This window comes from Triturus cristatus, chromosome 11, assembly GCF_964204655.1.
Source record: "Triturus cristatus chromosome 11, aTriCri1.1, whole genome shotgun sequence".
In the NCBI taxonomy this organism is placed as follows: Eukaryota; Metazoa; Chordata; class Amphibia; order Caudata; family Salamandridae; genus Triturus; species Triturus cristatus.
In genome coordinates this window covers 478,608,065-478,623,802 of record NC_140594.1, presented here as the reverse complement: position 1 = coordinate 478,623,802, position 15,738 = coordinate 478,608,065, and the positions used below count along the sequence as shown (strand labels likewise).

The following is a 15,738-nucleotide window of genomic DNA, read 5'->3' as shown; positions in this document are numbered from 1 at the left end:
ACTTGAGGCAGTCTCTTTGCCCCCGCTAGCCTTGCAGCACCGGGCTTGATTCGTGCTATTCCCCCGCCACTCAGGAGTCTCTGTGATTCCGTCCGGCTCTACGCATTGCTGGCGTAAGCGCTATTTTGGGGCGGCGTCACCGTGCTTGCAACTATGCTTCCCAGGGTCTCAACAGGGAAGTCCCACACATCTCCTGCAGTCCCAGACTGGATATATTCAGGCCGGTGCGTACCTCACTTAATTGAAGGGCACAGCTGGCGCCATGTTGAATTACCAGGTGCTGCCTCGGTGTTTTGTTTTTCTGTGATCTTGCCTTTCTCCGTGGCTCTTGGGGCTGTTCGCCCGCTTTGCTTTCTCACCACCGGTGTCGGCGTACCTTGATGCGTCCTCCTGAACATATTGTGACGGATCTAAAAAAGGGGTTATTTGGTGATGGTTAGCTGATCGCACTCAATGTGCGGCCATCCTCGCCGGCTGCAACCCAAGGCCCCCCATACTGCTATATTTTGATAGTCAAAAGAGATGAGCCTAGAACCCTGGCACCACTGTTGACATGGGTTTTAATAGAAAAAAGGGGCCAAATGGTGCATCCTGTTTGCAGCCTCCTAGAAAGGAGGATATCCAAGTTAGAGCCTGACCTGATAGACCAACCACCATCAGACAATTCAGCAGAATCGCCTGGTTGACAGTATCGAAGGCGGAGAATAAATCTAGGCGAACTAGTGCAGACACATGTCCTGAATTCAACTCCCATCATAGATACTCGAGAACAGAAAGCATCACTGCCTCTGTACTGTGGCCTGGACGGAAACCAGCCAGCAATGGATGAAGAAAGTTGGCTGAATAAAGGAACCTGCTTAGTTCCTGAGTACCAAAACTTTCTCAAATGTTGGCTGCATAGGGGAGAAGTGAAATTGGGCGATATTTTTTTAGCAGCTTAGGATCGTCGCCTGACTTCCTCAGCAAGGAGAGTATCACAGCAACTATAAATCTGTCAGGAACAATGCCCTGAGCTAATGATTTATTCAAAAGGTCTAACAGAGAATTGGCTGTTATGATAGACAAAGCTCACAAAATAATATGGGGGCAGAAGTCCAGCAGGGTATCTGTTTTCACCATGTGCATGAGAGAAATAAGGGTCTCATGCTGGTGCTGAGGAAACTGTACTAAGAAATGAGAATGAATGGTGCCACAGTCCGCATTCTTCTCAGGTTGTTGAGGCAGACAAGTGATCGGAATTCTATCCTTAATTGATTTAATTTTCTCACTGGAAAAAGTGCTGATTGTGTTGCACATCTGCTGTGTAACCTACCTGGAACAAGTGAGTTTACTTAACATCTTAACATTTTCCTTTTGTTTATTTGCCACTAAATTAATGTGGTTAGAATACAAAGAGGATTTGGTAGTGAGGAGCAAGCTTTCATACTTCCTCAAGCCCTCACTAAAATGTTATCTTCCTAAAGTGCCATAGTTCTTGCACCACTGCTTTTCAAGTTGGCATAGATTGAGCTTTGCCACTTTCGTTTCATCATTGAACCATGGAGTGTGTTTAGAAGAAAGGCGCATTATTCAAGTACGCTCTGGGACATGTACATCACAGATGTGCTGTAGCCAATAAAAAAAAACAAGAGATGTCTGTTCAACAAAGGAGCTCGGGCTGGGCAGGTTTCATGGAGGGTATTAGCGATATCCTGGAGATTCAGGGCCAGATGCATCAATAGTGGATTTTGTGATTCCATAATCGCGAATTTTACCGATTCGCTATTATGGAATTGCAAAATGCATTGTATGTAGGTTTCGCAATATTAATTGCGATTCCTACATATTCCTTATTTGCGACTCGCAAATTGCAAGTCGCAAATAAGGAATGGATTCTCATTCATTCCTATGTGCCTAGAGGCCCATAGGAATGAATGGGAATTGCATGCGCAATTAGCGAGTACCCAATAGGTACTTGCAAATTGCACATGCAATTTCAAGGGTGCAAGGGTGCCAAATGGACACCCTGTTGCACCCCTGGAATGTGCATGTGTGCATATGTGGTGCACATACATGCCCTTAGGGCATGTATGTACGCCACATAGCACCTTGAAAAATGCAAAAAAAGTGCATTTTTCATGGAATTCGCATATTACCACCAACTTGAAGTTGGTGGTAATTTGTGAATCCGTAAAGGCAGCTCGCAAATCTTTTTGACTTCCTGCATTTCATTTAAGGAATCGCAAATTATGATTCCTTAAATGCATTCGCAAAATAGGGAATCACAATTTTTGGAATTCCCTATTTTGTGAATGCCTTTTGGGATAATACATCCCAAAAGGCTTTTTCCTGTTCGCAAACAGGCCGATTCTGTGAATCGACCCATTTGCGAACGGGAAAAAGGCTTGATACATCTGGCCCTCAATGTGCTCCAGTTGTGGAAAGTGCTCAAGCACGTATTTCTCAATGCAGTGCCAGTCCTCAGAAAGGCTTCAAATGTAATGAGGTCGGGTTCTGACCATATGCAAGGGAGGACCAATACTTGTTGGTAGATATGTTGTGAGACCATACCAAATCCAAAATTTGCCCCTTAGCATGGGTAGGTAATTGGACCAGTTGTGTGAAAGATAAAGAAGACAGGAGGTTAACAAACCCCTTTGTCCTTGGAATTTGCTGGAGGTTTGTACCAAAAATTGAAACCCCCAATGACCAGCAGATAGTTATATGAGGTGCCAAGACTGCATATTAACTCAAAGAAGTAGTCGGTAATATCGGACATGCAGTGTGGTGGCCAATATATGTCCATGCATAGATTGCTAATTGTAGCCTGTAGTATGCCTACAAGTGATTAACTGAGGGACATAATAGAAGCTGGTCACCATATGTGTTGTAGTTTTGCTGCTAAAGTGGCCAGACTTTGTTCTAGTATGTTTAAGAGAAGCCTCTGTTTGTTATGTGTATACATGTTTCATACTCGGGGCCAATGGAATTATGTGATTCTCTGGCCTCAGCATTTTCCACTGAATTACGGATTTGCAGCTTTTGCTACATAATCCATCATCTGCTGCATAATCTGCAGATTTTAACCAAAAGAAAATTTTGTTTCTAGCTCAAACGGTCAAAAGTTACTAAAATACGAAAAACATTGCGACATATGTTTGTGCAAAGTGGAAGGCCCTTCGCAATGGATAATTGGTCATTTTTCAGTTGCTTATTTCTGTATTTGTTTAGTAAACTGAAACTAATAAGGTGAAATCTTTGCCAACACGGTATTACCTTGTGAAAAAATTACAAAATAATGAAGTGACACTATAAATAAATCTACTGTGTTATACTGCACAATTTCCTTTTTCTTGCTGTATAATTTAGTCAACCCTGCTGCCACCTTATATTTCCATTGGCCCTGCTTATATTCAGGTACACTATATACATAGGTGCAAGCGGTCTGCCAAGCTATGCTTTTTGCTTTTGGATCTTCAGTATGAGGTATGATTGTTTGGAGCTTGAATAAGGTTTGCAATGTGCTTGTTGTATATATAGTATTGTACATGATACCCAGTGTTAGATGCCCGATGTGGGCATATAGTGTTGTGGTATGAATGACCTCTGTGGAACTGGATCTCTGCTAGATATCCCCCCAAAATATCAGGTAGCAGCAATGTTTGCAGCTATTGCCTCTAGTTCTTTGCATGGCTTTTCTGCTTGGCTGCCCCCCAGATTGCATCACTCTCTTGTCTGCTTATAACATGACCTACACCTTAACAGAGGGTCATTATTTTAGAAGGAAGGTCATTATAGAATAAGGAAGGTACAATTAATCTATCCCGTACCTCTGTGGAAATCACATGGATCCAGTTATCAGTGGGAGCCCTGTTTTACAGAGTTGATGACAAATCCTAGTATGCAAAAGACACACAATTGATGGACGGAATGCAGAACAATTCAAAACATTCACCCCAAGTCAGGAGATCTAGGTTAAATCCATCATTCTTTTGCTCACCATGCCACCACAGTTTAGACCTGGCCCTATGCAAATCAGTATTGAACCTTTGCCTTATGGGAACAGTCCAGCCCGAAATTGAATGGCACGGTGAGCAAAAAAACAATGGATTTAGATCCCGGTCCTCATTTTGGAGAAAGCTGACTACAAGCTCTAGCAGGAACTTAATGGCGAACAAGAAGGCTACCACAGATACAGTGACCCCACCAATCACGTAAAACATCAGTCCCTTCAGAGAATGCAACGTGAGGTCAGACCATCGTACTGGACCTGGAGTCACACGGAATGCCAGTGATTACAAATTCAACTTCTGTGCAAGATTGAAGACTATCAGGCCAGGACCCATTTTTGAAAAACTTTGCTCGCGTCACAGTTCACCATACAGGAACACAGATTAATGGTCAGTGAAAAGAGCTGCTCCACAGAACCATGATGGGGACTTCCATGAGACGACATAATATGACTTGAAGGAGCAGGTTAAGCAACATGAGGAAATTCAAGGTTACGCTTGCAATTCAGCAGGCCCACAAAGATAGCAAAATTCCCTTTGCTGATGTCCAGCCTCTACTGCTCTCCTATTCCCTCACCTCTATATCCTCCCCTAGAATCTTGCTTCCTTTAAGCTTCAGAACCTCTGGATTGGGGTGAATGCAAGACATTGTTCTGCATTCTGTCCATCAGTAGTTTTTTTTGCATTTGTCACCCCGAGTGGGAAGGGTTTGCCCAGACGTGGGTGCCGTGCTCTCCATTTCACTGGAATCAAGCTAACCTGGCTGATAAGGGGTGAAACCCCGAAACTGGTCCTCGGATACTTGATTCCAGTCCAGGGAGGATCTGGCCTGGCAGTTCGGGCGGACTGTGCCCATTAGGCACAGTGTCAAGACTGATTTGCATATGGCTGGGTTCAAACTGGAATGGCATGGTGAGCAAAAAAAATGGATTTAGGCCCAGATCTCTGTACTGGGGTGAATGTATGCCATTGTTCTGCATTCTGTCCATCAGTTGTCCTTTTTGCAAATCCTAGTATGCTGCACACAAAAGATTTGGGTTGAACCTGCAAATGTTAGAGAACAGTGCAAATAATTCAATCAAGCCAGAAGCTTCAACTGTTGTGTACATTAGAAAACTGTGTAATTACTTGGCAACATCAATTGCATCCATCCAGAATGACTGAAAAGCACATCGCTCATAGGAGACGACCATTCCACATGTCACTTGTTGCAGGATCCAACTAGTTAATCAGAGACAACAACAACTATCATAATAGTAGAAACCAAGTGATTCCTCTGAGACAAACATTGCAAAGATCTCCTACAGCACATACGTGCAGAAGACAGCTGCTTTTGATCTTACATCTTAAAGGAAAACCATATCACTTAAAAGGGGCAACGACTCACACCCTTGAGTCAGAAGAAATGGAATTGTTCATGCAGTATGCAAATCCTGTCGAGCAGAAATGGAAAAATGGAAGATAGAGCCTAACTCTTGTTAACCAGGCGCATTCTGGTCTCTGGTCACCCCGATACAAAGGCCTTTAGCGATGACAAGTTGTGCGATTCTCAAAAACCTAATGTACAAAAGCCCTGTTAGGAGTCAGAAAATTCTTTCCCCTCTGTAAAAAGATTTTTGACATCCCTTCCGAATTATGGATAGGAAAGGCCTTAAAAGTGGCATCCTCTCCTATTTCAGATTTGGAAAGGAATTTATCATTGGTTTAGGACTACCATTGCGATTGCAAACCATTAATTAGTCACCCCCCCCCGGGGTTGGCGTGTTAATTGACCCCTTCCCCTTTGTGGGTAGGTAGTGATCCAGGGGACCACTGCATACTCCCCTTGAAAACATTTCTTTTTTTAAAAAGCATCAATCGCTCCTTTAAGGAACATGGGCTTTGGCTGTTTTAAAAAAAAAAAAAAATCCATATTGAAATACATTCACTGGAATGGTGGTCTACTTTTGCTTGTAGGCCACCATCCCTGTATTCGCAGCTAGTCACATGGGTTGTTAAATTGTGACCTACCTAATGGATATTAATTAAGCAGGTTGTTCAGCGAACCTTTGCGATTCGAAGTATTAGTACATAGGTCAGTTCACAAAATACTATTTGCAAAACAACGGTGTGGAATTTGGGACCACTTTTGTCAAATTAAATAATAGTACATCAGGCGTCTTAGTGTGCAAAGTGCTGCAGGTAGATTGGGGTATCAATTGTCATGACTTTGCATGATCCTATAATTGGGGGTTGTATAGCATTGGTCCAGAAGGGCCAAATCTGTGCCGTACCACATTTTTAGAATAACCACTGACTATATAAATTAGTTCCATTTTGAATCCGAGTACATATATTGATCTTGTGTGAACATCTCGAAAAACTTGGAATGGATTTGGTCCTCCTGGATTTACATTGGACAGCCCTGATAGAAAACATGAATGAAATAAGCAAGGCATGCTTGCATAGGTGTCTTTGGTAATGTAGCATGCCATGAGTGGTATTTAGGCTATGGATGCAAGGCGCTTTTGAACAGCTCACTATAAGTGCTCTTCCATGTCTCTGTTTTCTGATCGGTTGGTCAAATATGTCTTTTATCAAGATAGGTGAGCACAAATATGGACATACTAGAGATGGAGATGTGCCATTCATGGATCAGGCTGGAATTGCATCACTATGAGACAAAGGGGGAAATGCTTTGGTATTTGTCTTTGTGTGTATAAGCATCGATAGCACTATATTAAAAACTGCCACGCATATCTCAAAGGGGTTAAAGCCACGCACGTTTTTTCAAAGGAAGAAGTCAGGGAAAGGTTGGTAATCTCCATCATTACAAGAGTGGGGCATAGACACTGGACAAGTATCTATAAATTAAATCTGTATAGTGCCTTACCTGAGGAGCACAAATACAACAACAAATTGCCATCAGCCCAAAAGACCATAGATCAGGGGTACAATGCCTAATGTTTGAGTAGTCTAGATGCAATCACATGACTCGGACCAATCGAAGCAAGCCACAAGCCACACTTTGGACCTGATCACAAAAAACTCTGACCCCTGTGCAAAGCTCTGTTTAAGCAGGGGGTCGGAATTATGAGTTGTGCAGAGTTTACCACATCCAGCAATTACAGGGTATCTTACGATTTCCATGTACATATCGGCAAGTCAAATCTGTTAACATTTACTTGGAGAAAATGCTCAGAAAATACTGGGCCATGCAGAGTTTGGTGCCAAATGCAGCAAATTCTTCATTTTATGCCACATTTTTAAAGGCTTAACTTCTAATTAGAGATATGTATCACATTCGATAAACTGTGAACCCTGAGATATTTAATTTTATTGGGTGCAATAAATATCGCATACAGAACAGGGGCACTGGTAATCAGTGCTTTTGAGGGTCCTTTTAAACCTCCCAGTAATACTCCAGAGGGTAAAATGTATGCTGAAGTGGTTTGCAGTGCTTTCTTCCTCTCTGGATAGGTACAGACATTTGGAAACAAATAATGAGGGGGGTGGGAGGGTACAACAGTACTCCATCACAACTCCCAGTTATTTCCAGAAAAGCAGTCTTGTTGCTGGGGTTGTGGTGGATGTGTGGTAATAACTGCTGAAAGCAATATTTTTTCCAGTTATTCTCCTAATCGCAGGACATCTTTTCCAAATAATGTAGAAAGGGCTCTTGGGACTGTTAATAATGGACATGCCATTTCTGCGGTATTTTATGACATGATTTTCTGTGCCCTGAAATAGAATATATTCAGAAAATATTGTGAAAATGTCTGGTGAGGAATTAACATTTCAGTCATTTTTGCATTGTTCAGATTAAGTAAGGAAGTTTCTGGTATTAATCAGGGGGTGTTTAGACAAAATATCAATTTAAAAATATCAGGAGACAGAAATATCAGGAATTAAATATCATGGCACACAGATATTGTGATGTACAGATATCGTTGAGAATAATATTGTATTTTGAGGTAAGCAGCATTGTTGTAAATAATGTCCATGTTGTTAATATTATTTTCACCAATATAGTGTTTACATTCTTTTTTATTATTATTTTAAGGTGTTTCAGTTGGTATGTTCATTTTATGTGTTACTATTGTTAATATACATTAGAATTATAAGTGAGTTAGAATTTTGAATACATGTTTAATAGTAATTTCTAGGGTTGTTGCAAGTTGTTGGGTTTGTAGGGAGATAGGGTGGGAAGTTAATGAGGTAATAATTAATAATTATTTAATACGTTTTATTTTAATTATATGATTGATATTTATTATGTAATACTGATTTATGTTCATTACATGCTAATTGTGGGCTGTTAGGTTTTGTAGGGGAATAGGGTGGAAAGCAAATTAGGTAATAATGAATGAACAATTAATTGTTAATTATTTAATTGATTTTAATTATGTAATTTATGGGATACTTAATTATTTTACCTATATTTTAGTTGTGGGCTGCTAGGTTTGTAGGTTTGTAGAATGGGAATTTATTTGAGTCCCTGAAGTCGTAATCTTACTATTAAAATGCAGTATTATAAGTACCAAAAAAGAGTAAACGTATGCAAAATTGTATGTTTAGCTTTGTGACTCAGGCTCACAGAATCTGCAGTGATCATATTAACTAATAGAAGTTTCATAACATAAAATATTGATCCGTTTAACTTGCATGAATTATTTCACTTCTGGTGTGTGCATTAATTTATATGTAGTTACCAGAAAGTGAAAGACCAACAAAAAGTTGCATAATATTTTGTTCTTTTAGCCACATCTGTAACTCCGTCCCACACTCACTGACCTCGCTCACCTGGACAACGACTGCAGGTTTAGCCAAATCAATGCTACACAATTTTTGAACCCTAATCCTGATCTGCCAACTACAACATAAAATTTGCGTTTTGAAAAATGGGTGTAGCCATGGAGTTGGCAGGACATGATGCTGAGAACTGCCTGAGAGGCATGTTTGCCCCATCCTTTGCCCCCATTGGCCTGAGGCTGCTGCCAATGTGCTAGGGTGTTTTCACACCACTTAAAGGACATTGGCTTTTAATAGCCTCCAAATATATATTTAGAAACCCAAAGAGTGAAGGGGTTTCCAGCTCTCGTTGCCTACCACTGATAGTGGCTCATCACTGGTTGACTGTGTCAACATCGTGGGACACACGCTGGCGCTGTGCGAGTTGGCTGTTTTGTCAATGCATGACAGGCTGAGCAGGGAAAAAAGGTAAGGCTGAACTAAACGTCAGTGTAAAACAGTAAATTAGTCATTGCACAAGGGCGAATGCAGGTGTGACACCTCTTGTTAGGCTATCGTACCCTTTTTTAACAGAAGTATTTTCAATGACTGCTAATTTTAAAGAGGTTCGTCTGGAAGGTATTCTGCCTAAGATCACTCAAACCTCTAAAAAAAAAAAGTGGAAATTCGAACTAGCTTTTCCTTCACCCAAAACAGGGGTGCTTTATATGTGCGGAGTTCTCCACCCCGACTGCAGTCGTAAACTTACTATTAAAATGCAGCTTTGCTAATACCAATAGAAAGTAAACTTATGCAAAGGTGTAAGTTTATCTTTGTGAATGAGGCCCTGTGTGTGTGCAACCAGGGAGTTACTGAATTGCATCCTGCTTGATGCAGTGGGGAAGAGTGCCTTGTGCATTTTAAGTGCTAGGCGATCCCAGCCTGTGACAAAAAGCACTGTGACTATGTAAGTCATTATTTTTAAACTTGTATTACTCACAGGATGATATAGGCTTCCACAAAATGAGCTACAATATTTAGGTTTAACATTAAGACTGTTTTTAAAATATAAATGTTAGTGATACATAGTCAGACTGTACATTTTTATAACTGTCCTTAGAGAGCACCCACTCTAAAACTAAGCTCATAGCAAACCTACATTACCTCTCAATAGGAATACATTTTCGTCAGCATGAACCTTCCATTAAAACCAATAACGCCTCTGAAGCAGCCTTACATGTGCAGATTAACCAATTTCACACATTTAGATTTCTTTCAGGTAGCAGGCACTCGGCGAGATGGCTTAGTTTTCTTCTTACCCTGAAGATTCTCCCCTTATCCTTTTAGCCGATGCATCGCAACTGTCCGAAATAACCATTCCACACGGTTGCCTTTTAACAAAGGTAGGGGATCTCTTTTTCTTACATAAAAATAATGTATGAGCACATTGGTCCCCACAGATCCCGCCCGCTTCGACTTCTGGGCTAAGCAGTACTGTCTCTCCCAGTATAACTGCTAGACAAACACGACTGACTCTGCCCTACTCTCCTGGCCTTTTCAGGAGCACCGGCATGTCCATCGGAATCTGTTGCTATTCTGCCTCTGTTCCAGCTGCAGCGGCCCAGTACGTTTAGGGCCGCAGGGGACGCCTGGATCGCAGGTCCAAGGCGTCTCGTTTGGCAGTTAAGGCACTTCAAAATAATGCTCCCCCTTTCTACCGCCTCCACCTCCAAAGCTTGATTTATTCCCTGCTGCAGCAGTTGGCAATGGTATTTCAAATACAACACAAGCACTTCCGGTAGATGTCAGTGCTGCGGCCTGATCTGCAGGTGCGCACTCGGCCAGTATCAAACATGGCTCCCATCACGTCAGACCTGTGGAATGCGCGGCTCCCCAGCGTCCCATCTGTATCCTGATATGCCCACGTCTTTCCTATGTGTGTTTTCCTTTCTTAAGGAGCGCTCGTTTCCTTTCAATAGGATATGTTTTATTTCATCCTCCTTCCTGCATTCACTCATATTAATGTCACCGCGAACACTGTAATAGCCTCACTTGGCAATAACCCGTGTATCCATGTAAATACCGAGGCCCTGGAATGGAGGCCTCCTCGGCGGATACCGCAGAGGGAAGCCTCACCACGTGGGCTGGCTCTTTGGAGATGGGGAGAGGCGCTGCCCTTTTTTCTCTGCGACGTTTCACTTCATCCACAAACCATAGACCTTTATGTCCAGTTTAGCAGCAGCGACCTGGTGGGTCCCCCTCAAATCATGGGGAGGGGCAGCTTTCTCGTCCAGTGAAGGAGGAAAACTGCTGAGACCTTGTTGTTGAAAGCGAACAGAAGCTGAGAAAGGCCAGGACGGGGGTTGGGAATAAATGGTGTTCACTCTGCCGGGGTCTTGGAATGAATGGTGTTTCCTATGCGGTGGTGGGGGCTTGAAAGAATGGCATCCAGGTGGGGGTTCAAAATGAATGACATTCGCTAGGTGGTGGTCTCGGAAAAAATGGAGTTCCTTAGGTGGGGGGCGCAAAGGTAATGATGCTGACTTACAGGGGAAAGGGGCGTGAGAATGACAAAGAGTTATGGGTAAGCACGGCATATGTTTTTATCGTAGAGTAAAGTGGTGAAGGATGGTAAGACCATAAGTTCGTAGGCAGTGCTTCATTTGTAAAAAAAAAAAAAAGTGCCAAGGCCCTCGTCAGGAGGCCACTGCAGTTTGCAATGCCGGTGCTGCCAATTCCGTGTCAATACAACTGATAACCATCGCACTCCTACAAGTGTGACAGTTAAGACTATTCCAGGCATTCAAAGGTAACAGAATGGCTTGGGCGGCAGATATTGGTTATATATAATGTGTATTAAATTAATAAAGGATTGCTGTTGTGCTTATCTCTGAATTAGGCAAACAGCGTCACCATGTGGCACACTGTTATAAGTGCTGGTGTTGACAATTAAGTGGCGGTACTGAGCACTGAAAACCACGGCTCAAATTAAGAACTGGTTGCAGGAATACTGAGAGGGAAAAATAATCAGTGTTCCACATTTTACAGTGTGGTCCAACCTGAGGTATGAAATTTGCAAAGTTATATCCTAGTGTTCTGTGCTGTGTTGTGATGAATGCCCTTTTCTCTTTATTATGTCAGCATGCCAGGTGAAGATACTAGAAATTTAAATGCTACTGATATTCATAGAAAAAACTTTACTTGAGTGAATGGTAGGGTTTGCTTTCAACTATCAGAAAAAACCACTTAAAGACCCTTTATTATCTTTTGCAGACATCGACTTTCTCCTGGGCCTCCTGTGCGGCTAGAAGCAAAGGAAACTGTCTCCAACAGAGCAAACAATTTAACAAAAGATACACCATTATGAGATGCTTCCAAAAGCCTTCAGGGCCTTCTTACCAATGGTCTGACCACTAGTAATGGTCCTTACCAGTGAATATCGGATTGCTCAACTTCTTAAATTTATTTAAGCATTTCCTGAAATCATTATTATCCTAGAAATACAGTGAGGATGTGCCCCCCCCCATCATTATTATCCTAGAAATACTGTGAGGATGTGCCCCCCCCCTCAGTCTCCATTTTGATGTATTATTGTCTCTCTCAAATTTCCTTCTGGAGTGAGTGCCTTTAAGACCAAGAAAATGCTTATTTATAAAGCTGCAAACCTCTTACTTGTAATTCTTTACCTTTTTGTATGGGGAATTTTTAATGCAGTGATACTGCAAGCTCACTCTGTATCCAATTTACAATGCATGGAAGCCAGCAATGCCCTTATTGTTGTGTATGTTATGATTTTGGCACAACTCTACAAGGTGTGCTTACCCAACCAAGGGTGTCACGTGTGAACTTGGTTCAAGGCACCAGCGATGAATGTGAAAGACAAGTTATTGTAGCCCCACAAGTCACTATTCAATGTGTAATTGGCATAGAGATATAGCTGTTGGATTACTAACAATCCCACAAAAAGATCAGGGGCACCGTGGAACCAGAAGCAAATCTTATTTCGTTATCCACAATGTCACACACACTGTACTAAGAATAGTGAACACTTTTAAGTTGAAAGTATTTATTACTACAGGAATAATCTGTATATCAGTGCATCTAAAACAACTACACAGTTTATTATAAAACCAGCAACAAGACACGTTATAAATAACAAGAACAAAATGAACATTTCCAGCATTTGTTTAATTTAGAACCTAATACCCTAATGCCTACTTCTATGAGCTACACTATGCCAGCATGAAAGGCAGAACAGCTTGCAATCTAGAGTTTCTTAAGGAGAAGGGACTCACTGCATACCTTTCGCATACCTTTCGCATACCTGCGTGAAGACAGTGTTCCCCACAAAGGGCAAACACCCACTGCAGTAGCAGTCAGTCGATCTTCCTTTGGGACTTGGCTTTATCAGCTTCATTCTTCATGTGAGGTGTATCATCTGTAAAGTGTGAAGTGCCCTGGAAGCGGGTGAGACCATCTCTGGCAGAATCGTGGGTGATAATCTGGGCGAAGGACCTGTCCTGACAAGTGGTAGAGTGACAGTCCTTATATATTAAATACTACCAGAAATTGGAATTTCTGACATAAAATTGGGAACGACTGACCCAGATTAGTTGTGGCAAGGTATGCTTCCTAGGCGTTTACTTATGAACATATACGGCACAAGGACTTCAATACAGACTACATTATTCTGATTATATGTCTGTATGTGTTCTTATTAACCATGACAAGGTGGGAAGGAGACATTGGCACAGACCAATGTCACCCTAGATGTTGTATCTATGTCGTTAATTGAAGAACTTGTCAATATCACAGTTCCTAGAAAGGGAAGGTCTGGCAACATCTGTGTTAAAAGGCAAACATTACAATGATTCTGCATAAATCTGGGAGTATGGCGGTTTCCATTGTTTAAGTCAGGAAAGATGAGGTTTCAACTAAGGTTGAGTTGGGGTCTACATAGTATGGAATCAGACCATAGGGATTTGTCTACTGGTATAAATGCATGCTACCCACACAATGGGGAATAACATTCTATGAGTCAAGATTGACAAACCTACGGAAAGAAGTGCTTCATTATTTTCAATAGGAGGTAACCACAATTACTACGAACATCTCTCTAATGACATAATAATGGTTCAGGTGTGTGTGGTAACTGTAAACTGCTCAAGACGTAACTGTAAGATTTGAGTCCCACATTGAGTGCCAACTGTTGCATATGTTATGACTTTGGCATAACTTTACAAGGTGTGCATTCCCACCCATGGCTGTCACTGGTAAACTTGGTTCAATGCACCAGCTATGAATGTGAAAGACAAGTTATTGTAGCCCCACAAGACACTATTCAGTGTTTTATTGATATAGAAGATTTGCTTTAGGTTACTAACCATCCCATAAGGGGGTCAGAGGCACTGTGGAAACAGCAACAAATCTTATTTCATTATCAACAGTATCACAAACACTTTACTAAGAGGAATGTACACTTTCACGTCAAAGGTATTTATTAAAACAGGAAAAATCTGTTTCTCAGTACATCTAAAACAACTACACAGAATATTATAAAAACAGCAACAAGACACGTTATAAATAATGAGAACAAAATGAACATTTCCTGCATTGCTATTTTTTTTAATGAAGAACCTAACACCCTAATTTCCACGTCTATGTGCAATACTCTGAGAGCCTTAAAGGTAAAGCAACTTGCAATCTAGAGTTTCTTAGGGAGAAGGGATGCACTGCATACATTGTTGACAGCAAAGGCTGCCTTTATCAGTGGAGGCATGAAGACAGTGTTGCTTGCGAAGGGCAAGCACCCACTGTAGCAGCAGTTAGTCGGTCTTCCTCTGGGACGTGCCTTTATCAGCTTCATTCTTCAGGTGAGATGTATCATCTTCGAAGTGTGAAGAGAGCTGGCAGCGGTTGAGACTGTCTCTGGCGATAATCTGGACGAAGGACCACTCCTGACAAGTGGTTACGTGGCATTCCTTATTTATTAAACCTTTTCAGAAATTGGAATTTCTGACATAAGTTTGGGAATGTCTGACATAGATCAAGTGTACAAGGTATACTTCCCAGATCTTTAATTATGAACACATAAGGCAAAAGGACATCAGTTCAGACTACTTTATTCTGATTATATGTATGTATGTGCCCTTTTTAATCTTGACATGGTGAGGAGGAGACATTTGGCATGGGCAAATGTTGCCTTAGATGTGTGTCTATGTCAGTAATCAAAGAACTTGACGATATCACAGTTCCTAGAAAGTTAAGGTCTGGCGACATCTGCTTTAAAAGGCAGACTTGACAATGATTTTGCAGAAATCAGGGAATATGGCACTTCCATTGTTTAAGTTTATGAAAGATGGCGGTCTCCATGAACTAAGATTGAGTCGGGGACGTACATCAGATGTAGTCAGCCCTAAGGGTCTTTACATCAATAAAAAAACATTTTTCAATGTTTTTATATATTAAAGTTTAGTAGGAACAGCACAAGCAGTGTCTGTGCAAAAAAAAAGACAACAATAGTTATGCTTCACGGTTTCTTCAGAAAGACGCTGGCAAGGAAGGTAAGAAAAATCCAGGAAAATGTTATAGGTGTGGTGATCTTGGTCACTATCCCAATTTTAAAGGATTCTGTGGGTTGTAAAGCTACCTGCAAGAAATATGGGAAGAAAGGGCATGTGTCAAGTTATTGTCGAAGCTCAAATATAAAAGGCAGTGTTGTTCAAAAGAAAAAAATTAATGAAGTCAGTTGTGAAACTTGTTTACAGGTTCAAGATGGTACTGGAGGTCCTTGGGAAGTAGTAGAAGTAGAAGTGGCCTCTGTTTCAATGTTGTTTTAATCTGGTGCTAAGATAACGCTAATACCTAAAGTTCTCCTCAAAGTAAATTTATCACAGAAGGTCAAATTGTTCAAACCTGACATTTGCCCAAAAGGATATGGTGGCCAACCAATAAAGTTAGTGGGCTTCTGCAATGTGTCTTTACACTTCAAAAATAGATTAGTTGTGGGGAACATTTACATCTCTGTGAGAGGTGACTT

General features: G+C 41.4%; 1 long non-coding RNA gene across 1 annotated transcript in view; it reads left to right on the top strand.

Annotated features, from left to right (window-relative positions):
* LOC146784448 (uncharacterized) overlaps positions 1 to 12,270 on the top strand; it is a 49,660-nt gene extending 37,390 nt beyond the window's left edge. Inside the window, exon 3 of the long non-coding RNA XR_014970460.1 lies at positions 11,973 to 12,270. This is a non-coding gene — a long non-coding RNA (uncharacterized LOC146784448). The remainder of the gene's footprint in view (positions 1 to 11,972) is intronic.
* The last annotated feature ends 3,468 nt before the right edge of the window (positions 12,271 to 15,738 follow it).